Genomic DNA, 26,285 nt, shown 5'->3' with positions numbered 1-26,285 from the left:
CCTGATACTACCAGTTGGAGTGGGGATTTTGAATATGTTCTGTGAGGGCCCCTCTTCCTGTTGTGGCCTGAAAAACTCCTTTGCAAAGCCTGTCTGAGCAGGAGTGAGGTTCATTTGAAGAGAAAGGGTAGAGTAGGAACTCGACTAATTTTGCTGACTGGTGACTGTTATGGGCTGATTTTGTGAGCTTCTCCACAGAGGCACAGGAGGCTAGCCCCACTGGGAGCAGCTTGCAGGATGGCATCTCGGTTTGGTTATTTTCTTTGTAATAATACCTCAAATTAGCCTAACTCGGATGAGAGCAGCTACACAGTGAAATAACATTCAGATCGTAGTGAGTGAATTGCCCGCTGAGTTGTGTTCACTTGAGCTCCATTGACCAGGCAGCCAAATCAAGTTAAAGAACTCCCATGCTTGAGTTCAGAGATATTGTGTGTGGATGGGATTTGATCTGGGGGCAACGCTCAAGTTAGAACCCTGTTAACTCTGCAGTGAAGCCAACTCCCTAGACTAGCCTTAGTACAAGTGATGGATTCTTCTGGTGCTGGGTTTGATCACATCTAGCAGTGTTGACATCTGTGGATATGTGGCCAAGAGTTTAACAAAACTTGTTTAGCCCTGGTTAAAATGATTTTAAAATGGTTTAATTTAAATTAAACCTTTTTTTTTAAACAAGGTCCTGTTTTCCCTCCATAAACAGGAAAGACCTAATTACACTTCTTGAAGTAGCAATGAATTTTCCTTCTGTGCTTGGACTAAAAACTTTCCATCCTCAGCTGTTGTGCACTGTGCAGTAGACTGGTTGGTTACCACACTCTCACCTTAGAGGATGCTGCATTTCATTGGTGCTTTGTGTACATGTGTGCGTATACATATATTCTGAGACTCTCACACCGATATTTGATTGATTTGATATAGGTGTGCTTTCTGTTCTCAGTTTGGTGGAATTATTGGTACGTTGAAATTTCAACCTGCATGACCTCTGACATGGATTTGCAGCTGTGTAAAGAAATCAAGCCTGGAGTCTAGAAAACATTTAGGCTCTGTCTGGAGTAGAAAAACAGGAGTTTGGGATTGCCCATGACTACCTAACACATGGAGACAGACCTTGCCCTGTCTCCACTAGGTGAAAAGTCCTGGATAATACTATATTTTAAAAAATGTGTTTGCTAATGTGGTTTAAAACCCAACCTATTCCCCTTGCCTGGACAGGTCTACAATATTGTAAGACCCTCCGATTGAATAGTCTAGATTTTCCAAAATTCTGCCAAAGGTGTATTTAACCAAGAATAAGTTTGTAACAGGGCGGTACTCACCCCTGCGGCGCCTCCTACTGGTTACTCCGGGAATTAGCTCTTCTTCCAGTCCGGAGCGCCCTCTGCAGGCTGGTGATCCACCTGTTTTGCTCTCGGGCCCGTGTCCCTCCCTGGACCCGGTGCCTCTTTACCTATAACTGGGTCTCCTCCTCCCAGGGGAGCCCCCACCCTACTATCCCCACTTTGCCTCAGTAGTGGCCACTGACAGTCATGGTCTAGCCCCACACCCTGGGGCAGACTGCAGCATCGGCCCACTCATCATAGGCAAAAGGGGTTTCGACCTGCTGCTTTACCTACTCCTGGGTTGTCCCTTGCAACCCCCAGTACCTCTTGCCCTTTCCTAGGCCGCAGCCTGGGGCTTTCCAGGCTGGAGCTTCCCTAGCTCCTCAGCCCTTCCCCAGCCCTGCTTCACCATAGGTATCTTTTCAACCTCTAAGCAGCCAGGCCCATCTCCCTCTGGAAGCAGAGAGAGACTGACTGCTCCTGGCTTCCCTGCCTTCTTATAAGCCCTGTTCAGTTTGGGGCGTGGCCTCCAGCTGCAGCCACTTCCCCAATCAGCCCAGCCAAAAAGCCCCTTCCCAGGGCTGTTTTAAAGCCCCAAAGGGCAGGAGCGGGTAGCCACCCCGCTACAAAGTTCTATTTGTTGTGTAAATGTTTATTAATACCCACACCACAAACATAATACATACATACGAGTGCTGTCAATTAATCACAGTTAACACAGGTGATTAACTCAAAATTCATTGTGATTAATTTTTAATTGCACTTATAACAATATAAGAGCAATTGAAATTTATTAAATATTTACATTTTCAGTATTGATTTCAATTACAATACATATACAAAGTGCACAGTGCTCACTTTATATTATTAGTTTTGATTACAAATATATGCACTGTAAAAATGGTAAGCAAAAGAAATAGCACTTCCTCTGGAATGGTGGTTGAAGCATGAAGGGACATATGAATCTTTAGTACATATGGCACATGCATATCTTGCAACGCCGGCTACAACAGTGCCATGCGAACACCTGTTCTCACTTTCAGGTGACACTGTAACCAAGAAGCAGGCAGCATTATCACCTGCAAATTGTAACCAACCTTATTTGTCTGAGCGGACTTGTGGGCTCTAAATTTGTACATTGTTTTATTTTTGAATGTAGAATTATGTACCAAAAACCCCTGCATTTGTAAGTTCAACTTTCATGATAAAGAGATTGCACTACAGGACTTGTATTAGGTGAATTGAAAAATCCAATTTTTTTACAGTGCAAATATTTGTAATAAAAATAAATATCAAGTGAGCACTACACACTTTGTATTCTGTGTTGTAACTGAAATTAATGTATTTGAAAACGTAGTGAACATCCAAAAATATTGAAAATAAATGGCATTCTATTGTTTAACAGTGCGATTAATCACAATTAATTTTTTAATCGCTTTTGACAGCCCTTATACAAACCTTACTTTACTGTACTTCTTCACCAAAATTTACATCGGCCTCCTTGCTTTGCTTTTCTGATGCTATGACGTGTAAAAAACCTATTTGTTGACATAAAGATGTCAGCGGAAGGCACATCATTGAAATGAAGAATTCTGAAATCTGTTGCAGACTGTGTGTTCATACTATTTTTTTAGGAGATTCAGTTGAGCCAATTTTCCTCTTTTCAGTTCTTTAATACTCCAAATAAAGCTTCTCTTCTGCTCTGTCCCTTTCACATATTTGTTGCATATCCAAAATCACACAGCTAAATTTGAGGGGAACTATCAAAAGAACTTATAAGCGTTTAGGAGGAGGGACTGGATTTTTATTAAGTATGTCTGCTGCCTCGCTCAATTGGCATTTGTGAAAGAAATGAATTTGTTTCAATCGTTTGTAATCACATGTACTGTGACATTTGGAACCGCATCACTGTCTGCTTTCAAATACAAACACATTTAGAGGAAGAGCACTCTTATTTAAGCATAGGTTGGCTTGTATCCTACGTACAGGGATCAGAACCACACTAAACCATGCTTGTTGATATGGGTGTAACTAGCAGGGTGTCAGTCAGTGTGGACAGGGATTTTTTTTCCCCTGAAAATTGTGCTAGTGAATTTTCTTGAAGGCTAACTTTTTAGCAGTGTGCCACTACGTTCGACTGTTCGCCTCAAACAAAACCCAACCCCACCACATTCGGGGAGACGTGGTTAAACTTTGATAATAGCTATGTATCAACAGAAGTGTCACTAGTACAGGTCTGTTCCAAGTGTGGACCAGGCTATATTACAAAAGAAGTTGCTGTGGTGGAGGAGCTAGTTTCACATTAATTCCCAATATGGTTAAAACACTATTTGGCCTTATAGATGGGCTCAGACGATGCTGTTAGTACCTGACAGAAATTGAGGCTTTATCAAACAGTAGAATGGATTTAGCAGTAGTTTATTCACTTCACCACAACCAGTAGCTTGTTCTAAAAACAGCTTCTTAGGTTGGTTTTAGGACTGCATCTTCCTCCCCAGTTTAATTCGCTTCAGTAGCTTCCAGAACTGATTAGCTGATTGCCATATTTGGGGTCGGGAAGGAATTTTCCTCCAGAGCAGATTGGCAGAGGCTCTGGAGGTTTTTCGCCTTCCTCTGCAGCATGGGGCACGGGTCACTTGCTGGAGGATTCTCTGCACCTTGAGGTCTTCAAACCACGATTTGAGGACTTCAGTAACTCAGACACAGGTTAGGGGTTTGTTACAGGAGTGGGTGGGTGAGATTCTGTGGCCTGCGTTGTGCAGGAGGTCAGACTAGATGATCATAATTGTCCCTTCTGCCCTTAAAGTCTATGAGTCACCCTGTCTTAAACGATACATCTTTGCAAATGCTTAGACACCGCAGCTCTTCTCTAGCTTATACAAGTGCAGCCAGGAGACTGAACGCTGTGAAATACTGACCAGACACTCCCTCCCCGAGCCCAAACGTCCACACCCCCTCCTGTACCCCTGCCCCAGGTCAGAGCCTGCACCCCTCACCCAAACTCCCCACAGCCTGCACCCCAAACAGGGCCGGATTAACCTTTTGTGGGCCCGCATAGGGGCGAAGGAGACATGGGGGGGGCAGAGTCCTCAGAGCGAGGGGCTGCCTGAGGCAATGGGAGATGGGTCATGGCACGGCAGGGACAGTTCCCGCTCCACCCAGCCCAGTACAAGGGCACTGTTCACAACCCGGGAGCTGCCAGACGCACACTGGCCAGCCCAGCCCTGCGCTGCCATCGTGCTTCTTCCCCTGGGGGAGGGCCCGTGCTGCACCATGCTACCCCCCTGCCCATCGCCACAACCCCAGAGACCCCCACAGACCACCCTGCCCAGAAATCCCGACCCCCAACACCCAGTGCCACGCCCCCCTCTGACCCCCCCAATCCTCCCCGCCCAGTTCCCCTCTGACCCCCTGCGCCCAGCACCACACCCCCCGGAGACCCCCACAAAACCCCCCTGCCCAGCCCCCCTCTGACTCCTTACGCCCAGCACCACACCCCCTGGAGACCCCCACAACCCCCCCAGCTCACCACCCCTCTGACCCCCTGCGCCACACCCCCCAGAGACCCCCCCAAACCCAGCTGCCCAGCACCGCTCTGACCCCCATGCCCAGCGCCATGCCACCTGGAGACCCCCCCGCCCAGCACCGCTCGAACCCCCTACGTGCGGCACCACACACCCCCAGAGACCCCCACAAACACCCATGCCCAGCACCCCTCGGACCCTCTACACCCGAAGACCCCCACAACCCCCCTGCCCACCACCCCTCGGACGCCCTATGCCTAGTGCCACACCGCCACCATTCAACTGCATGAATAATCAAGAGTCTTTACAATAACTGCATAGGCATTTCTGAAATGGTTTGCATGCCTGTAATCATGGTGATTTTATTGGTCCCCATTTCGCTATTGTTTATCTGTCTGGTCTCTGCCTGGTTGGTTGATTTTTATTTTTTTTGTTGCTGATCAAGTAATTTTGCTGGGTGTAAACCAATGAAGGGGGTGGGATCTAATTTGTTAAATAATCAAGTGACATTATGTTTGGATTGATTAGTTAAATTACAGTAAAATGACCGATGAAAGGCATAGCTGAGAATGAGGTGATACTGATAGGTGTATGACAGGTTTCAGAGTAGCAGCCATGTTCGTCTGTATCCACAAAAAGAACAGGAGGACTTGTGGCACCTTAGAGACTAACACATTTATTGTAGCATAAGCTTTCGTGGGCCACAACCCACTTCATCGGATGCATGTAGTGGAAAATACAGTAGGAAGAGAGAGATATACACAGAGAACATGAAACAATGGGTGTTACCATGCACACTATAAGGAGAGCGATCAGTCAAGGTGAGCTGTTCTCAGCAGGAGAGAAAAAGAACAGTTTGTAGTGGTAATGAAAATGGCCCATTCCCAGCAATTGACAAGATGTAAGGAACTGGGGGGACGGGGGAAGGATAAGCATGGGGAAATATTATGCACATGCCTGCGATTTATTCATGGCTGTCTTGTGACTGGTCTACGAATGATGCATTGTTGATGTAGGGTTACCCTGCTTATAGGACTGCAGTGTACAGCTCATACCTTCTAACTCCACGCTGAGTCTTAGATGGGTGGACATGCCATGTTTGCACTCAAGTAACTGTTTTCTCTTGTAAACAATTCTTGAGGAAATCTTTTGAGGACAAAAATGCAAATGTTTTGGCATACCTAAGGAGTAGCACCTATCCTGAAAGGAATGAAGAAAGCAGGCAGACTGAACCTGCGTTGATTTGCTGTCAACTTGTATTCCTTGCCTTCCAAAGACTTTTGTTCAGATAATGCTGACACATTACACTGAAAACTTCAGCCTGTAAACTTCAGTCCTGCTGTTCCAACACTGGGATTATTTGGAGTGTTAACCTTCCCTTCATTGGCACCAGGATTGGGATCTCTAGTTTTATTAAAATTCTCCAGAATTCTCCTTTGCTCTCTATGCTAGTGGCGCAACAAATGTATTGTGCAGTTACATGCGAAATGGGTATAAATTTTACCAAAAACCCTATGACTTTGCTTCATTTCTTAAGTACCACTGACCACTACGCTTACCTACATGCCTCCAGTTTCCATCCAGGACACACCACACAATCCATTGTCTACAGCCAAGCTCTAAGATACAACCGCGTTTGCTCCAATCCCTCAGACAGAGACAAACACCTACAAGATCTCTATCGAGCATTCTTAAAACTACAATGCCCACCTGCTGAAGTGAAGAAACACGTTGACAGAGCCAGAAGAGTACCCAGAAGCCACCTACTACAGGACAGGCCCAACAAAGAAAGTAACAGAACGCCACTAGCTGTCACCTACAGCCCCCAACTAAAACCTCTCCAGCGCGTCATCAAGGATCTACAACCTATCCCGAAAGATGATCCCTCACTCTCACAGACCTTGGGAGACAGGCCAGTCCTTGCTTACAGACAGCCCCCCAACCTGAAGCAAATACTCACCAGCATGGTAAGGGGCCAGGGCCGAGGGGTTGGATAACGGGCAGGGAGTCCTGGGGACAGTCAGGGGATAGGGAGCAGGGTGGGGGTTGGATGGAGCAGAGGTTCTAGGGGCGGGGGTGGTCAGGGGACCGGGAACGGAGGGGTTGGATTGTGGGAGTTCTGGGGGGTCTGTCAGGACTTGGAGGGGGGTGGATAGGGGTCAGGGCAGTCAGGGGACAGGGAGCGGGGTGGGGTCCCGGGGCAGATAGGGTGGGGGTCAGATAGGGAGCAGGGCAGGTTGTTTGGGGAGAGACAGCCTTCCCTACCTGGCCCTCCATACAATTTTGGAACCTTGATGTGGCCCTTGGGCCAAAAAGTTTGCCCACACCTGCCCTAATGTCTCCAAAAAGTGGCTTTGCGTTTTAATTTGATTGCATGATACGCTCTATACAGAAAGTCCGCGTTCACTCACAGCTTGCGTCCCCACTGCTGCGGCACCATTACCGGTACCGGTACTAAGATGTTGACGCTGCTATTTTCTAGTGCAGGGGTCGGCAACCGTTCAGAAGTGCTGTGCCGAGTCTTCATTTATTCACTCTGATTTAAGGTTTCGTGTGCCAGTAATACATTTTAATGTTTTTAGAAGGTCTCTTTCTATAAGTCTATAATATATAACTAAACAATTGTTGTATGTAAAGTAAATAAGGTTTTTAAAATGTTTAAGAAGATTCATTTAAAATTAAATTAAAATGCAGAGCCCCCAGGACCAGTGGCCAGGACCCGGGCAGTGTGAGTGCCACTGAAAACCAGCTCTTGTGCCGCCTTCGGCACCCACGCCACAGGTTGCCTACCCCGTTCTAGGGTATTCCCAGCTGCAGTGTAAACGTACCCAGTTAGTGGCCATTGACTTCCCAGGGCCTCAGCACATGTTTAAGTGTTTTCCTGAACCAGGCCCTTAGATTTAAGTCCCAAGCTCAGTGAGGAGTTCTGCCTACCTGGCAAAGGGCCGGATGAGGTACTCTGTGCCATTTGGACATCATGTCTCCCTGACAGCATTTCCCTCCTACTGAGCTGGCCGGGCAAGCAACATAAGCTGCAGCAGGACACATAGTGACTATCATCACATCGGTCCCTGCGGGGCTTGACACTCTGATCTTACTTGGCCTTTCTGTGGTGAGGTTTCCAAGAAGGGGAGTAGCAGCTGAGCAGTGTTTACGGGAAGGAGGGAGAGCCCGCATGCAGTGGGGGAGCAGTTTTGCTGTGATACGGTAACTGCACCCAGCTAAATTTCACTCACCGCGAGAGACTCATCTGCTGCTATAAACGGGTGAGATGGACTTTCTCAAAACAAGAGCCTGCGGTTAAATGAAAACCACAAAGCGAAGTAGGCCCCAGCCTCTGAAGATGTGGAGCTGAGCTGTCTTGTTCAGCCCACCTACAATGAAAACGGAGATGTTTGAAAAATGAACTCCCTACTGCCTTTCCTCAAAGGGACCTGCAAGGACTGCACAGGGGGCTCTTTACAGGTGGGGAAACTGAGGCATAGAGCGGCAAATGACTTGGCCCAAAGCACATAGCAAGGAAGTTGCAGTGCAGGAATAGAACTCCTATATCCTGCTGCTCATGCTAGTACTCCAGCCCCATCCTAGAAGTCTCCAGGCAACTCCAGCGCTCACTTGGTGGCAGGCAACTTGCTGGAGATTAGCAGCAGCAAACGGGTAGTGCACCGAGAGGTTCAAATATTTCCCTGGGAGGCTCCAACCAACAGGGTCTTAAAAAGAAATGCACTGTGCAAACAATGCTTGCAGTCACGCGCCATCTCTGAACATCTGACAGCCCTACACATGAACTAACGGCATCGGTTTTAGACAACGCCATGAAGATTATAGCCAGGGGGAGCGCGCTGTTCCGTTCAGCCCGCAGGCAGGCAGCCTCAAACGGAACAGGGAAAGAATAGATCCTGGCTCCACCAGGATAAAGCAGAGTTTTAAAGTTTGGGATAGTACTTAACGAATCAGACATCCGTAACAGGCAACTATTAACAATCCCTTCACGGATGTGAAGCATTAGCGTCTCCAGAGCCCACCCCACAGGATCCATGTTACTGAAACACACTGTGCCCTGACACGGCTGGTCAGCATCCAACGTGCCACGTGCATGGGTAACATACTGCAGCCTCAATGTAGCATTGATGTTTACCGCTTCTCTGCGCTGTCAAACTGGCACTTTTACTCCACCCGAAAGAGACGAGCTTTCAGGTTAAGTCAAGTGATTCATTTTTATTTATAATTGCATGTATATAAAAAAAAACCACAGGATTTCTGAATTCCCCTTTACAATATTAACTATTAACAAAACAAAACAAAAAGTCTACTGGCAAGACCAGGGGTGGCTCTAGGGATTTTGCTGCCCCAAGCACGGCAGGCAGGCTGCCTCCGGCGGTTTGCCTGTGGAGGGTCCGCTGGTCCCGCAGCTTCGGCAGTACTTGCTTGGCGCGCCGGGGCCTGGAGCTGCCCCTGGGCAAGACATCAAGTAAGGCAGGGCCTAACCTCCAGCCTCTAGAAGATTCGCCAGTTAGCTGGCCTCTGGAATGAGATATGAATGTTCCCATGTAACAGGCAGGCAGCCACCTGCAAGAGTTTTATTTTTTACATCCAATGGATGAGAGGAACTGCTATTTGCCAGACTCCTGATTTAGATTGTGCTGGTGCATCTCTGCTGTTTTCTGTGGCAAAGGGACGTCTTGCATCCATGAATGATTTAGGAGGTCTTCAAAGGATGGCCTCTCGGAGGGCCTCAAGTCCAGACACCATTCAATGAGGTGCTGGCACTCTGGGGAGAGAAAACGAGCAGTCAGTGAGAATGTGCTGCTGAATAATGTCTGGGAAGCCTACAAGCCTCCCTCTTTTACCACCTGCAAGTCTGCTTTGGGATCTGCCTTTCTTGCTTCACATGGCTGTGGAATTGATCTAGGATACACAACTGCGGCTACGAGAATAGCATAGCAGAAGTAGACGTACTTAGATCGACTCACCGCGGCGTCTTCATAGAATCTCAGAGTTGGAAGGGACCTCAGGAGGTCATCTAGTCCAACCCCCTGCTCAAAGCAGGACCAAACCCAACTAAATCATCCCAGCCAGGGCTTTGTCAAGCCTGACCTTAAAAACCTCTAAGGAAGGAGATTCCACCACCTCCCTAGGGAACCCATTCCAGTTCTTCACCACCCTACTAGTGAAAAAGTTTTTCCTAATATCCAACCTAAACCTCCCCCTCTGCAATTTGAGACCATTACTCCTTGTTCTATCATCTTCTACCACTGAGAACAGTCTAGATCCATCCTCTTTGGAACCCCCTTTCAGGTAGCTGAAAGCAGCTATCAAATCCCCCCTCATTCCTCTCTTCTCCAGACTAAACAATCCCAGTTCCTTCAGCCTCTCCTCATAAGTCATGTGCTCCAGCCCCCTAATCATTTTTGTTGCCCTCCGCTGGACTCTCTCCAATTTATCCACATCCTTCTTGTAGCGTGGGGCCCAAAATTGGACACAGTACTCCAAATGAGGCCTCACCAGTGCTGAATAGAGGGGAATGATCACATCCCTCGATCTGCTGGAAATGCCCCGACTTATACAACCCAAAATGCCATTAGCCTTCTTGGCAACAAGGGCACACTGTTGACTCATATTCAGCTTTTCGTCCACCGTAACCCCTAGGTCCTTTTCTGCAGAACTGCTACCCAGCCATTCGGTCCCTAGTCTGTAGCAGTGCATGGGATTCTTCCATCCTACGTGCAGGACTCTGCACTTGTCCTTGTTGAACCTCATCATATTTCTTTTGGCCCAATCCTCTAATTTGTCTAGGTCTCTCTGTATCCTATCCCTACCCTCCAGCGTATCAACTACTCCTCCCAGTTTAGTGTCATCTGCAGACTTGCTAAGGGTGCAGTCCACACCATCCTCCAGATCGTTAATGAAGATATTGAACAAAACCGGCCCCAGCACTGACCCTTGGGGCACCCCACTTGATACCGGCTGCCAAGTGAACATGGAACCATTGATCACTACCCGACCATCTAGCCAGTTTTCTATCCACCTTACCGTCCATTCATCCAGCCCATACTTCTTTAACTTGCTGGCAAGAATACTGTGGGAGACTGTATCAAAAGCTTTGCTAAAGTCCAGAAATAGCACATCCACTGCTTTCCCCTCATCCACAGAGCCAGTTATCTCATCATAGAAGGCAATTAGGTTAGTCAGGCATGACTTGCCCTTGGTGAATCCATGCTGACTGTTCCTGATCACTTTCCCCTCCTTCAAGTGGTTCAGGATTGATTCCTTGAGGACCTGTTCCATGATTTTTCCAGGGACTGAGGTGAGACTGACTGGCCTGTAGTTCCCTGGATCTTCCTTCTTCCCTTTTTTAAAGATGGGCACTACATTAGCCTTTTTCCAGTCATCTGGGACCTCCCCCGATCGCCATGATTTTTCAAAGATAATGGCCAATGGCTCTGCAATCTCATCGGCCAACTCCTTTAGCACCCTCGGATGCAGTGCATCCGGCCCCATGGACTTGTGCTCGTCCAGCTTTTCTAAATAGTCCCGAACTACTTCTTTCCCCACAGAGAGCTGGTCACCTCCTCCCCATACCGTGCTGCAGAGTGCAGCTGTCTGGGAGCTGACCTTGTCTGTGAAGACAGAGGCAAAAAAAGCATTGAGTACACTAGCTTTCTCCACATCCTCTGTCACTAGGTTCCTGCCCTCATTTAGCAGTGGGGGAGACGGTGAGTCGACAGCTGCCATCCCCCCATCGACTCCGCCTGAGCCTCTCATGGCGCTGGAGTACAGGAGTCGACGGGAGAGCGCTCAGGGGTCGATTTATCACATCTAGACTACACACAATAAATTGACCCCCCCAGCTCGATCTCACAGCATCGATTCCGGCCGGAGCGTAGACCTGCCCTAGATATGGTTTCTTAGTTACTTCCCCCACCCTAGTACGTAGGTGAACCAGGTCCCATCTTTGGATGGAGACTCCAAAAATACACAAGGGAGCAAATTAGCAGGGCAAGTCCATGAGCAGCCCATCCTCCCCCGCCATTCATACGCAGGCTAATAGCAAAAATCAACTTTCCCTTCCCCAGTGAGATGATGAAACCGGAGAGCTACTCGGTTCAAGCTCTTTTGTCATTTCCACTTTCTGTCAGACTGCTTCATCAGCCAGCGGCAGTAGCCACATTAAAGACCCCAGCGAGTGGCAGGAGAGTCAAGTGCTGAAGTGAACGACAACAGTGAGCTCTGAAGCAGCTGTCTAAGGCAGGGAAGACAGCGGGGTCCCCAGCATTTCCCCGGGATTCAATAGCATGGAACATCTCATTGAGTTTAAGACATGAAGGGACCACTAGATCACAGACTATGCCTTGCATGTCTCATTGGTTGCATGAAGTGATGGTAAATGCACCTCTGTGTCGTCATATTATCGCTCTGTCAGTGTGGCATTCAGGCTAAGCAGCGGTTCGCCCAACTCTAACACTACCAAGGAGTGTGCTCACCTGGAGAGACGCTCTGCGGAAAGCAGACCTGGCCCTTAATAATCTCCTCATCATGTTCAAAGGGGAGATTCCTGCAGACCATGTCATAGAGCAGGACCCCCAGAGACCAGACTGTGGCTGACCTGGCATGATATTGGTGATTGAGGATCCATTCTGGGGGGCTGTACACTCTGGTCCCTGTAGAGGAGATCAGAGGAGCACGGTTAGCAGAAATAGTTCATCTCTTACCCTAAGCAGAGCAACCAGATATTAATGATTTGTTCAGGTGTTATCAGGGTGACCAAGAGACCAAGTCTGGTACTTCAGCCCCAAACTTAGGTTGCAATATCTTAATATTGTTTAACTCTCAGCCCAGTTTGATTGGGATTTAAACCCCAGCAGCTGTGCTAGGGCATAGACTACAAATGAAGCAGAACCAAATGGAGTGCAACCAACCATGTTTCCCAGCTGCAATACAAGCCACAATACATAACAGCTTTCTTAAGGCCACCGTTATCCTGACTTCATCTCTGTCAATGTAACCATTTCTCAGTGAGGTAAAGAGAGAGGCAGCTTGCAGATGCTTCAGTCCATGGTGACCCAGTGCAGCCAGAGCATTTGGGGAGGTGCTGAGGCCTTGTCTACTGCACAAGGACCCCAGACAACCTTACAGTCCTTTCTACATAAAAGGGTTTCCTTGCTTAACCCAAAGAAGAGTTTATTCCTTTTCTGGCACTGACTACTGTTGAGTCAGGCAGGGATAAAGCCTGCCTTCTCCAGAGCTGGGGAGAAAGATTTGTTGTACAACGTCAAGGGAGTGGTTTTAGTTTGTACCGTTGTGCATGTGATAATTATGCTTGGAACCCTGTTTTGGCCTCTGCAGAGGCTTACGCCCTTTGCCTTTGTTGTATCTGATCTCTTCCCTTCTGTCAGGAAGAGGAGACTGAGGTCAGAGCTCCTAGTCTGGTTTCTGGCCACAGTTGGGAGGGGCAAACCCATCCCTTGTCATGAGCCGTTACATTAAAAACAAAAAATGCAGCACCCATCCAGCAGGGCAGAAGCAAAACAAACCCTCAACAACAAACTGATCTGGTTTTTTGAAAGTCAAGGGCCCTATCCTGAATCTGCCTTTCTAGTGGGTCAGAAAGAATGCCTGCTGCTCTGTTTATCTGTCCCCCACGCAGATCCCTGAACCAAGGTCAAACAGTCCTCCCTGGGTCTGGAGCTCCCCCCTCCCCAAAGATCTGACTCAGGTGCCTTTGAGGAGCAGAGGAAAGGGAGCCAGCTGTAAGCAGATCTCCCACCGATCCTATTTCACAACATTCATCTCGTGACAAAATGCAACTTTCCAATGAAACAAATAATTTAGCGAGATGGCGGAGACAGCAGCTTCTCCTCTTGATCCCCTCCCCACATTGATGTCCATCCATCCCCACAGAAAGAAACTGCACAAGAGCCCTCTTCTTTATCCTTGAGGGGGGAGGGGGAGGACTTCCCCTCCCCTGCATTCTAGCTGGTAGATTAGGTTAGGATCCAGCACCTGAGCAGCCATGACTGCAGAGAGGTTTCACTCAATCTTTCTCCATCTAGGAGGTGAGGCAGATCCTGTTTGCACCACCCCTGGAGGGTGGAATACCAGCCAGACCCCTGCTGAAATGCTACAGATGTCGTGGACCTAGAGAAAACCAAATCACTGGAACCAGAGCCCAACTTTCTCCTCTTATTGCTCACAGGGACTCCAGAGATTGATGCTTGTGAGTTCACACCTGGTTTCTGCCATGTGCCCCGCCCCCAGCCCCTGCATGACATGGGCAGCTACCACCGGTTAACACCCAACCAAAGGGCAAACACATTTGTGAAATGCTTTTTGGATACAAGGCAGGGAGGAAAACCCCAAAGGTATCAAAGCTGCACATCACACAACAGTATATTTAGCAAATGAGAATGGCAGGGGGAGGAGGGAACAAACCATTCCCTGGCTGGGAAGTTACTGCACATTTACAGGCAGGGAACAACTCATTTCAAAGAGGAATTTCCCTGGATTCCCTCCCTACATAGATAAAATAGAAGGGGATGGAAACAGACACTCACCATCAAAATCAGTGTACACTGTGTCCTTGAGTAATGCCCCAGACCCAAAATCTATGGAGTTTCAGTTCCCTGCTGTTCAGATCAACCAGGATGTTCTCGTCCTTGATATCCCGGTGCAATACCCCACAGCTATGACAGTGCTGAACCGCCTCCACAACCTGGTGGAAAAAGCTGCGGGCCTGCTCCTCGGGGAGAGCACCCCGCTCCGTGATGAAGTCAAACAGGTCCTGCACAGGATCCGGTCGCTCCAAAACCAAGACGAAGCTGTCCGGTCTCTCAAACCAGTCCAAGAGCTGAATGACCCCCGGAAGCCTGAGCCCACTCTCTTCAGGAGCAGGATCTCCATAGGCACTCTGCTCCCGCAAGGCTTCACAGAGAGAGAAAGGAGAGCTCCATCAGAGGCAGGCAAACCCACCCACCAAGTCAAGAGCTACTGTGACGAGGTGGGACTGGTTTTAATGTTCCCTCTGAATACTGGGGGGCCCCTCAGCTCTGGCCGACCCTCTGTGGCCTGGCAACTAATGGCCAGGCCCTTCCTCCCTGCAGACTACGGGTGCCATCGAGCACCCTCGACCTAAAGGGGGGCAGGAAACTGGAAGGGCCTGGCTGGTGCAACTCTTCCCCCATGAAGAGGGGGATGCTGGGGCATCCCTGGGAACTTCCCCAGGTCACTGGCTGAAGTGACCCCGCTCAGTTCGTTCTCGAAGGGGGGAGAGGTGTGATGAAGTGGGACTGGTTTTAATGTTCCCTCTGAATACTGCAGGGGGGGGGGGGGCTCAGCTCTGCCTGACCCTCTGTTGCCTGGCAACTAATGGCCAGGCCCTTCCCCCCTGCAAGGGGATGCTAAAGGTGTTGGAGCCAAAGAGATCAGGTGACCTCCTGGCCCGGGAAAGAGACTCAGCCCAGAGAGGAGGGGCTGGAGGGGGTTTGGCAGTTCTTGGAAGCTGGCTGGGGAATGGAGGGGAGCCCCGAGGAGGCTCGGGCCTCCCGGTGGGGCGGTGGCCTCCCTGGGGCCCCAGATGGACCTAACTAAGGGGGGTCTTATGGTCTGTACCGGCAAGACCTGGTTTGGACCGTGTTCTTGTCATCTAAATAAACCTCTGTGTTACTGGCTGGCTGAGAATCACGTCTGACTGCAAAGTGGGGGGGCAGGACCCTCTGGCTTCCCCAGGACCCCGCCGGGGTGGACTCGCTGTGGGAAGCACACGGAGGGGCCTGCTGAATGCTCCACGGGAGAGGAGGCTCCCCAAAGTCCTGACTGGCTTTGTGGGGAGCAGTTCCAGAGCAGCGCCCGGGGACTCAGTGACACCTACGACACCTTCACTACAGAGCCAAGACCATGCAATGCAGAGCCACAGCACATATCCCTGCCCAAGACACTTACCAGCTCTCCCCAGTTAGAAACCCGGTCCCGGTCCACGTGCTTGATGGCTACCTAGGACAGAACCAGCCAGACAATCAGAATCGGGTCAGGCAACCCCAGAAAGAGGGGAGGCAAACAAGGGACCAGTGAAGGGGAGGCAAGATGGTGGCTATGCCAGGGCAAAGCAAAGGAGATGTAACGGGGTAAGGGACGGGTCTCTCACCAAAGGTGGAGCTCTATAGAGCAGGCTGCAGGGGTGGGATGGGGGGGTCCCTGTCCAGGTTCTACTCACCGGGGCGCTGTCCGACAGGCGGGTGCCCAAGTAGACGGAACCAAAGCCACCACTTCCCAGCAGCGGGCCCACCTGGTACAGCTTCTCCAGCGGCTCCTTGTCCTTCCCTGCAGGCAGAGAGGCACAGACACCAGGATCAGACCCAGCTGTGTCCTCAAAAGACCGGGCCAACCCTCCAAACCGGACCAGAGCCACATCCCTCCTCAGAACGACTCCTAACCCCCCCAAACTGGACCAGACCCACATCCCTCCCCAAGCCAAACTGGAGCAGACCCACATCCCTCCTCAGAACGACCCCCCACCCGCCAAAACCAGACCAGACCCACATCCCTCCCCAAGCCAAACTGGAGCAAACCCCCATCCCTCCTCAGAATGACCCCCCACACCCCGAAACCAGACCAGACCCACATGTCCAATTGGTCAAGCCCTTGGGCAGTTGATTGGCCCACTGGCCCTACTTAAGCCAGCAGCAAGCACAGAAAAGTATCCAAAACAACTGAGCTCCACCCTGCTCTGGACTGTGCACCTTATGCTTCTTGATTTCCTGGCATCCTTACCCAGCTTGAATCCTGGCATCTGACTTGTGGTTCTGGACCTCCAGTTTGTTTCCTGGCTCTGGCCTCCTGGTATCCTGATCTGGGCTTAACTCTGGTTCCAATTTCTTGTTTGTCTTCTGATCTCCCGGTATCCTGACTCAGCTGACTCCTAACTGCTGTTGCATGACTGCAGACTCTGGCTGCAACTACTAAAATCTAACTACCCATGACCTGGCCTTGACAAGGGGAGTTCTTTGCATCCCAGCACAAAAGGAGGGGAAAGAGATCTTCACACAATTTAATTAAGCATCAACTGTACCACTTAAAGCAGCAATTAAATTTTATTAACTGCTGTCTCAGTCTTAACTATAACATCTCTGCTGTAACATTAGTTGTGTTTTCTGGGTGTTTATACAAATGCTATGTATTTTTTTTTAATTACCTACTAGCTAATTAGGTAGCTGAATGACACCCCCCCCCCAGCCTGAGCTTCTAATTGACACAAATTCCTCAACATCTCTTTTAACCCCTGTAGCAGGGGGCTGGTGCAAAAGCACCTAATTAGCCCCTGCTCAGCCAGCCCCAATCAGGAGAAATAGATTGGGGCTGGGGAGAAGTCTGGTGCCTGGCCTCTGGAACTGGCTGCACCTGTGGGCCTGCTCATTGATGAGCTATAAAGGCAGGCTGGCTGGCAGCCAGTGTAAGGGGGGAATGGCCAGGGAAGGGACAGTCTCCAGGCTGAAGGGAGACTCCCTGTAAAGTTTAAGCAACAAAGAATCCTGTGGCACCTTATAGACTAACAGACGTTTTGCAGCATGAGCTTTCGTGGGTGAATACCCACTTCTTCAGATGCAAGTGTAAAGTTGCTGTAAAAGTTTGTAAACTGTAAAGTTTGTAAATAGTATTGCTGGTGGTGGGAACTGTCTGTAAATAAAAGCCACGGGTGCTGCAGTAAGAAAAGCCTCATAGTGCTTTATTGGTAGAGAGAAAGAGCTCAGCAGGGAGGCAGCCCAGGAAAGGACCCGGTTACAACCCCCCAACTCATTCAAATAGTAAAGTAACTCAGAACTTCAACTCTGTTGGCCATCTTTTCATCTAGTACTTGACTTCAGTGCCTATATTTAACACAGTGTTTTGTAGTATTTCTGTCCATCTCTCCTGGAACCATTGACGCATCTGACACCCTTGTGATTCACTTTAGAGGAATGTTCTGTTGCTTGCAGCTATACCACTTTGGACTGTGATCTTGACACCAATGTCCAATCATGTAAGCAGGTGCAGGCCTGGTCAGTACTTGGATAGGAGACCGCCAAGGAAAATTCAAGTGCTACAGGAAGTAATGTTTATGGATTTCTTTGGCAGAACTCTTATCATAGAATCTCAGGGTTGGAAGGGACCTCAGGAGGTCATCTAGTCCAACCCCCTGCTCAAAGCAGGACCAAACCCAACTAAATCATCCCAGCCAGGGCTTTGTCAAGTCTGACCTTAAAAACCTCTAAGGAAGGAGATTCCACCACCTCCCTAGGGAACCCATTCCAGTTCTTCACCACCCTACTAGTGAAAAAGTTTTTCCTAATATCCAACCTAAACCTCCCCCTCTGCAACTTGAGACCATTACTCCTTGTTCTGTCATCTTCTACCACTGAGAACAGTCTAGATCCATCCTCTTTGGAACCCCCTTTCAGGTAGTTGAAAGCAGCTATCAAATCCCCCCTCATTCTTCTCTTCTGCAGGCTAAACAATCCCAGTTCCCTCAGCCTCTCCTCATAAGTCATGTGCTCCAGCCCCCTAATCATTTTTGTTGCCCTCCGCTGGACTCTCTCCAATTTATCCACATCCTTCTTGTAGTGTGGGGCCCAAAACTGGACACAGTACTCCAAATGAGGCCTCACCAGTGCTGAGTAGAGGGGAATGATCACATCCCTTGATCTGCTGGAAATGCCCCTACTTATACAACCCAAAATGCCATTAGCCTTCTTGGCAACAAGGGCACACTGTTGACTCATATTCAGCTTTTCGTCCACCGTAACCCCTAGGTCCTTTTCTGCAGAACTGCTGCCCAGCCATTCGGTCCCTAGTCTGTAGCAGTGCATGGGATTCTTCCGTCCTAAGTGCAGGACTCTGCACTTGTCCTTGTTGAACCTCATCATATTTCTTTTGGCCCAATCCTCTAATTTGTCTAGGTCCCTCTGTATCCTATCCCTACCCTCCAGCGTATCAACCACTCCTCCCAGTTTAGTGTCATCTGCAAACTTGCTAAGGGTGCAGTCCACACCATCCTCCAGATCGTTAATGAAGATATTGAACAAAACCGGCCCCAGCACCGACCCTTGGGGCACTCCACTTGATACCGGCTGCCAACTAGACATGGAACCATTGATCACTACCCGTTGAGCCCGACCATCTAGCCAGTTTTCTATCCACCTTACCGTCCATTCATCCAGCCCAGACTTCTTTAACTTGCTGGCAAGAATACTGTGGGAGACTGTATCAAAAGCTTTGCTAAAATCCAGAAATAGTACATCCACTGCTTTCCCCTCATCCACAGAGCCGGTTATCTCGTCATAGAAGGCAATTAGGTTAGTCAGGCATGACTTGCCCTTGGTGAATCCATGCTGACTGTTCCTGATCACTTTCCCCTCCTTTAAGTGGTTCAGGATTGATTCCTTGAGGACCTGTTCCATGATTTTTCCAGGGACTGAGGTGAGACTGACTGGCCTGTAGTTCCCTGGATCTTCCTTCTTCCCTTTTTTAAAGATGGGCACTACATTAGCTTTTTTCCAGTCATCCGGGACCTCCCCCGATCGCCATGATTTTTCAAAGATAATGGCCAATGGCTCTGCAATCTCATCGGCCAACTCCTTTAGCAACAATACTGAAATAAATGACTCAGTCAAGCCTCCCCTCTGGGATGCGCCTGAAAAAAATTATTTTGGATAACATATAAAACTGCTTAGGAATAGGGGAGTTCACTCAAGTAGCCTCACTGAATTCCAGTTTAGATCATTATATTGCCCCTCCTAAAACTCCATGGATTTTCAGACGCATGAGGCATCCCTTACTTTCTAGCCTAGACTGTCACATATTGTTTGTAACTAAACAGAAGCCATATACAAAATGAAATATGGCAATGTTTTGCAGCATATAAAGGATTTTACAAATCTCTCTTCTTAAAGGTTTGGACTTTGCCATCTATCCTTTATAACATGCTGCAGTTTTGCAATTCAGAAATTCAGATCACTTTTCCTTTTTTAAGGATTAGCAAGAATTCTGTCTCACCTGCAAACTTGGCACAACAGGCTTCACCCACTTTTGGTCTGAAGGAGTGATTGTTCTGAGTGCTGCAATATTCTACCAGTTCAGTCATCAACCTACACAACTTCTCTTGATCTACTAAAAATAAGTGAACAGAATTTGTTAGTACTGCATGATGTTTCAAGCCTGATAAATATACATACCATAGGCAGGGCCGGCTCTAACATTTTTGCTGCCCCAAGCAAAAACAAAGAGGGCCGCCCCCCTGTGTTGCGTCGCCCAAGACCCCGCCCCCGAGCATCGCGTCGTCCAAGTCCCTGCCCCCGAGCATCCCCCAAGACCCCACCCCCGAACGTCGCCCCACCCTAGTCCCCGCCCCCCAAGCGTCGCACCGTGCCGCCCTAGTCCCCGCCCCCCCGAGTGTCCCGTCACGCTGCCCTAGTCCCCGCCCCCCGAGTGTCCCGTCGCGCCGCCCTAGTCCCCGCCCCCCCGAGCATCCCGTCGTGCCGCCCTGCCCTAGTCCCCGCCCCCCGAGCGTCGCGTCGCACCGCCCAAGTCCCCGCCCCTCGAGCGTCACGTCGTGCCGCCCAAGTCCCCGCCCCTGGAGCGCCGCGCCGCCCAAGTCCCCGCCCCTCCAGCACGGCGCCGCGCCTCCCATGCCCCCCCCCCCCCGGCCGCCCCACCGAACCAAAAAAAAAGAAACCAAACCCCGATCGCCGCTACGTCCCGAGCTGCCGCCCCAAGCACGTGCTTGGTAGGCTGGTGTCTGGAGCCGGCCCTGTCTGCTGTGTCAGCTATCTGCAGAGCTGGGACAGCACACAGGGGGAGTACACGCACGCAGCCGATTGATATCAACATTGAACAGAGCAGAGCACCGCACTGGTAGCATCTGACAACACACATAACATAAAACTATGGTGTCAAGTATCAGAGGGGTAGCCGTGTTTGCTGCTTTTACAGAACCAGACTAAGAATCCTGTGGCACCTTATAGACTAACAGACGTTTTGCAGCATGAGCTTTCGTGGGTGAATACCCACTTTGTCGGATGCAAGTAGTGGAAATTTCCAGGGGCAGGTATATATAAGCAAGCAAGAAGCAAAACTATGGGTCATCCAATAAAATTAGCAGGCAGAAGGTTTAAAACAAACACAAGGATGTACTTCTTCACCCAATGCACGCTCAACCTGTGGAACTTGGTGCCAGAGGATGTTAAGAAGGCCCAATGTATAAATGGGTTCAAAAAAGTTCATTAATGGCTATTAGCCAAGACAGTCAGGGACGCAACCCCATGCTGTAGGTGTCCCTAAACTTTGACTGCCAGAAGCCGGGATTGGAAAATGTCAGTGGCCCCGCCCCCCGGGCTCGCTCCGGTACCTAGAGGCTGCAGCTCCGCAGCGGGGGCGGAGCCCGGGTCGGCCCCAGCAGGAGCAGGGCCCGGCCCGGGCACGGGGGGGGGGCGGGATTAACGGGCCCCAGCACAGACCGCGCTGCTCCGCCCAGGCTCCCAGCTCACAATGGAGCAGCCACGCGGCGCTCATCCAGCAGCTGATCACGCTCCGCCCCGCCCCCCTGATCTGCGCATGCCCAGAGCCGGGAACCGCAACCCGAACTACATCTCCCAACTACATCTCCCAGCCTGCCCCGGGGCGCTCCCGCCCTCTCCAGCCCAGGTAAGGGAGGGGTCAGCATGTAAAACTGCGCATGCTCCCTGTGAGCCCTGCTGGGGGTAGGAGAATAAAGCTGCCGCTGCCGCCTCTGTGTGAACCGGTGAGTGAGAGACCCCCGGGGGGCGGGCGGGAGAGAAAGTGACTCTGCCCCGGGGAACCTGGGAGAAGCCTCGGAGCTGCCTCGGCCCCAGGGGAGCTGCAGCAGGATCCGCCCCGGCACCGCTGGGATGGGGGGGGGGGGGTGTCAGGCAGGGAGGGGAGAAGCCGGAGTTGGGGAGGGGGGGGTTGAACTGTCTCTGGGCAGCCAGGAAATTCCCTGGGGGGGGGGAGTTAATTGGATCCTGTCCATGTTTGTGCCTCTCGCCCCCAATACAAATTCTCTCCGGTTCTGCCCCTTTTCTCTCTCAGTGTCTCACACGTGGCTATAAGATCTGGGGAGATTCCCCCCCTCCCCCTCCACTGATCCGCTCTCTCGGCTCCCCTGATTTTCCCCGGTCTCTGCATAATCCTGATTTTCCACCTTCAGTTGCATAGTTTGTGACGCGTTTTCTCTGCAGATCTCAAAGACTGATACAAAATACCCTAAACACTTGCCCCACTTGGCAAAGAAAATCTCAGCTTTACACCTTTTCTCAGCTTCTTGAACACGGATATAAAATGTTTGCAACTGGTGCCTATTTCCCTATGTTAAGTTCTCCTCACACCTTCTATGGGCCATCTTAATTATCACTTCAAACAGTTTTTTTCCTCCTGCTGACGATAGCTCATCTCAATTGATTAGACTCTGCCTGTTGGTATGCATACTTCCACCTTTTCATGTTCTCTGTATGTATAAATATCTCCTGTCTGTGTGTTCCATTCTATGCATCCGAAGAAGTGAGCTGTAGCTCACGAAAGCTCATGCTTCAATAAATTTGTTAGTCTTTAAGGTGCCACAAGTACTCCTGTTCTATTTCCTCTCTATTCATTTAACAAATATGAGCTAAAATCTGAGTGTTTCACATCAATATCAACAACAGATATAAAATCCCTCTGATTTTCCACTTTCTTCTCTCTAAATTGCAAAAATGGATCCAAAATGGCTCAGATTTCCAGCCTTTGTCTTTCATTTCTATGTTATCATCAAATGTAAATTAAAAATTCTTTCATGTTTGGGGCTGTTCCCCATGTTTCTAAATCCCAGCAACTTCTTCCTTGGAGGGAACCTGTTGCCCTGAGTCCTTCTCCATCTTGGAGGTTGCAGGGGGTTAAATTTCCCAGAGATCATCTTTCCCCTCTCCTTTGAGAACCATTTCTTCCCCCACTTTATCTCTGTTAAAATCTTTGCCGGTGAAAGAGACCAGCCACATATTTAATACATATCAAAGCCAGAGGCCTCTCCCTGTCTGGGGGCTCAGTGGTTCCCAGCTGGTAACGGGAGAGTTGGTTGGACCCTTTTCTTTTCTCCAGCTGGCACGGGATGAGGAGGTCACTCTGAGTGCAGGGTGGGTCCAGAAGTATCTCAAACCCCATGAGAAATGGTCTCTGTGAGGGGTTGATTCCTGCAGTGCTAAGCGGATGTAGCCACCTCTGGGGTGGATCCATGGTGGCCATTATTTGCTAGTGACAGGCCATGGACATTTCTTGCCTTTCTTGCCCTCCAGGCCTTCCATTCTCCTGTTCAGGAGGCATCCCCCAGGGCTCCCTCTGCCTGTGTGGCTGGCCAGCAGGGGGCAGTGATAACTTTCTATCCACTTATCACACACTGTGAGGTAACACTGTTGCTGGGGGGTGGGGTGGGGTGTCTTTGTGGGGAGATTTCAGCTGGAGCTGAAGGAGCATTGTGGTGGGGGAGGTGTTTGGGTGGCTGGACAGGGGGTACTCTAGTCAGGTAATAAAAAAGGTAATAATTGGAGATATACCAATCTCCTAGAACTGGAAGGGACCTTGAAAGGTCATCTAGTCCAGCCCGCTGCCTTCACTAGCAGGACCAGTTTTTTTTGCCCCAGATCCCTAAGTGGCCTCCTCAAGGATTGAACTCACAACCCTGGGTTTAGCAGGCCCATGCTCAAACCACTGAGCGATCCCTCAGTGGTTGGTGTGTTCTGGAGATTTGGGGTTTGGGGGGGTAGTTCTGATGTGCCCAGCCCTGAGGCTGTGGGTCCTGGAGGTGGGTATTGCTGGGGGTCTGTTGGTTGCAGAACAGCAAAGGTGGGTGTCTCTTGGGGAGGCGGGGTAAGGGGTTAGAGGGAGCCTGATGCTGTGCCAGGGGCTCTGTCTGGGCTTCCCCCACTGGCTCCTGGGATCGTTGCCATGCTCAGGCCCCTTGGCCGCCCCGTACCCGGGACCTGCAGCTACAGCGACGCGAAGGCGGCGGCGTAGACGGTGGCCAGGTCGCCCAGGAGCAGCTGCCGGGCCACGTGCGGCGGCTCCCCCATGGCGCGCGGCGGCGGCGGCGGGAACGGGACTCCGCCTCCGCGCACCCGACACGTCCTCGGCCTGCACGCTCCCAAGTACCCGCCCCAGCGCTGGGGAGACACGCCCCCTCCGTGGCGTCACCGCGCTCGCCTCACGCGCTGACCGACTTCACCGCTCTGAGCGGGAAAAACAAAATGGTGTCCGGGCTCGGGGGCGGAGCGGAGCTGTTCCCCCCCGTGCTGCGGGGTGAGTGTGGTGCGGTCCTGGTGCAACACCCCCCCCAGCCCCGTCCCGTGGTACGGTCTGGACACCCCAATGCCTCACCCCCCCCCCTCCCGGTATGGTACTGCCCGGGAACCGGGGCGGGGGGTTCTGTCAGGGCGGGACGTGTTCCGGGAGGTCCCGTCACATAACCGAATCTTTCCTTGCTGGACTCCGGGCCAGTCCTGGAGGGTCGGTAACCCTGCGGGGTTCTGTGGGGATGGAGGGGCGCTGGGGGGCGGGGGCGGGGGCTAGAGCTGAGGGGGCAGAGCTGAGGGGCTGCACAGAGCTGTGTGGGGATGGGGGGTGCTGTGGGAATGGGGGGCACAGAGCTGTGGAGGGCAGAGCTGGGGTGTGGGGATTGGGACAGAGCTGAGATGGGGGGGCACAGAGCTGTTGGGGGCAGGGGTGTGGGGATTGGGGCAGAGCTGAGATGGGTGCTGTGGGGATGGGAGGCCAGAGCTTGGGGGGGTGTTTGGGGGCCAGGGGGCCAGAGTGTGTGTATGGGGGGGTGATGCTGTGGGGAAAACCCCAGTCTGGTATAAGGGTCTTCCCCAAGATACACAAACCATCCTGAGTCTCATGTATCCCTGGAAAGACCCTGGTTCCTTTTATCCTTGTCCCCTTTTGCACCTGCGTATCATGATCGGACTGCGTCCTAGGGCAGTGGTTCTCAACCGTTCCAGACTACTGTACCCCTTTCAGGAGTCTGTTCTGCTTTGCATACCCCAAGCTTTACTTCACTTCAAAACTTACAAAATCAGACTCAAAATACAGACGTGTCACAGCACACTAGTACTGAAAAATTGCTGACTTTCTCATTTGTACCATATAATTATAAAATAAATTGGAATATATGTATATTATACTTGCATTTCAATGTATATAGAGCAGTAGAAACAAGACATTGTGTGAAATTTTTGTTGGTACTGACTTCGCTAGTGCTTTTTATGTAGCCTGTTGTAAAACTAGGCAAATCTCTAGATGAGTTGATGTACTCCCTGGAAGACCTCTGTGTACCCCCAGAGGTACATGTACCCCTGGTTGAGAACCACTGATCTAGGGTCTGACCCCTCCCTGAGCCCTTATCACTCCACCTTGTCATATTCCTTGCCCCCCCCCCCCTTCCATCTTTGCTCCTGGGTCTGACCCCTTCTGATGGAGTAGAGACTGTCTGTGTGGGGGATGGGAGAGCCGGGGAGGACTTTAGGTGAGGGACAGGACCTGAGCCTGTAACCTGAGCTAGGCAGGGGGGAGGAGAGGTCAACACCTTTGCCCGGGAAGCTAGACAAAGGCAGAGAGCCGAGTGGAGAGGGGTGGGTCAGTTTTCGGTTGGGGGCTTGGGGGGTGCAGTGCAGGGAATCCCAAGCTGGGAACTAAGCTCCCTGCACCCCCAGAAGGACCAGATTGAGAGGTCCTGGCTCTGCCCACAAGGTCTGCTGTAGCCTGTGTTCCTGTTGTCCAATAAACCTGTTTTAGTGGCTGGCTGAGAGTCACTGAGAGTCCCAGGAAGAGGGGTGCAGAGTCGGACTCCCCCACACTCCGTGACACCCCTCAATCCCTCTCTGACAGCTAGATGGATACTGCAGTCCTGTATGACACCGGCTAAAAAACGGGGAGGCGAGGCACTATCCATGGCCTGGGCAGGATAGGAGAGGCACATGGGATGGGATGGCTTTGAGGAGAACATTCAGGTGTGCAGTGAATGTCAGCTTTTTCTTCCTGTAATGTAAGAAGTTCCTGTGTGATGCCCAAATTCAGAGTAGTCGGGCCATGAGTGAGCCTGCACCTGTGTAAAAACAACGAGGAGTCATGGCACCTAGAGACTAACACATTTATTTGAGCATAAGCTTTTGTGGGCTATAACCCACTTCATCAGATGCATGGAGTGAAAAATACAGTAGGCAGGTGTACATACACAGCACATGAAAAGATGGGAGTTGCCTTACCAAGTGAGGGGGTCAGTGCTAACGAGGCCAGTTCAATCAGGGTGGATGTGGCCCATTCCCTACAGTTGACAAGAAGGTGTGAGTATCAACAGAGGGAAAATTACGTTTTGTACCAGACTGGGTCCTTAGACCCAGGAGTCGGGTCACATGTGTGCTTAACTGTTTGC

The 26,285-nt window shown here is 50.6% G+C and overlaps 1 pseudogene; it reads right to left on the bottom strand.

Annotated features, from left to right (window-relative positions):
* Positions 1-9,456: 9,456 nt before the first annotated feature.
* Positions 9,457-16,148, bottom strand: LOC123360593 (annotated as a pseudogene).
* Positions 16,149-26,285: the final 10,137 nt, after the last annotated feature.

The sequence above is a fragment of the Mauremys mutica genome, unplaced genomic scaffold (genome assembly GCF_020497125.1).
Source record: "Mauremys mutica isolate MM-2020 ecotype Southern unplaced genomic scaffold, ASM2049712v1 Super-Scaffold_100274, whole genome shotgun sequence".
In the NCBI taxonomy this organism is placed as follows: Eukaryota; Metazoa; Chordata; order Testudines; family Geoemydidae; genus Mauremys; species Mauremys mutica.
Note: the sequence above shows the minus strand (reverse complement) of the source record. Positions and strands in the feature narration are given on the sequence as shown.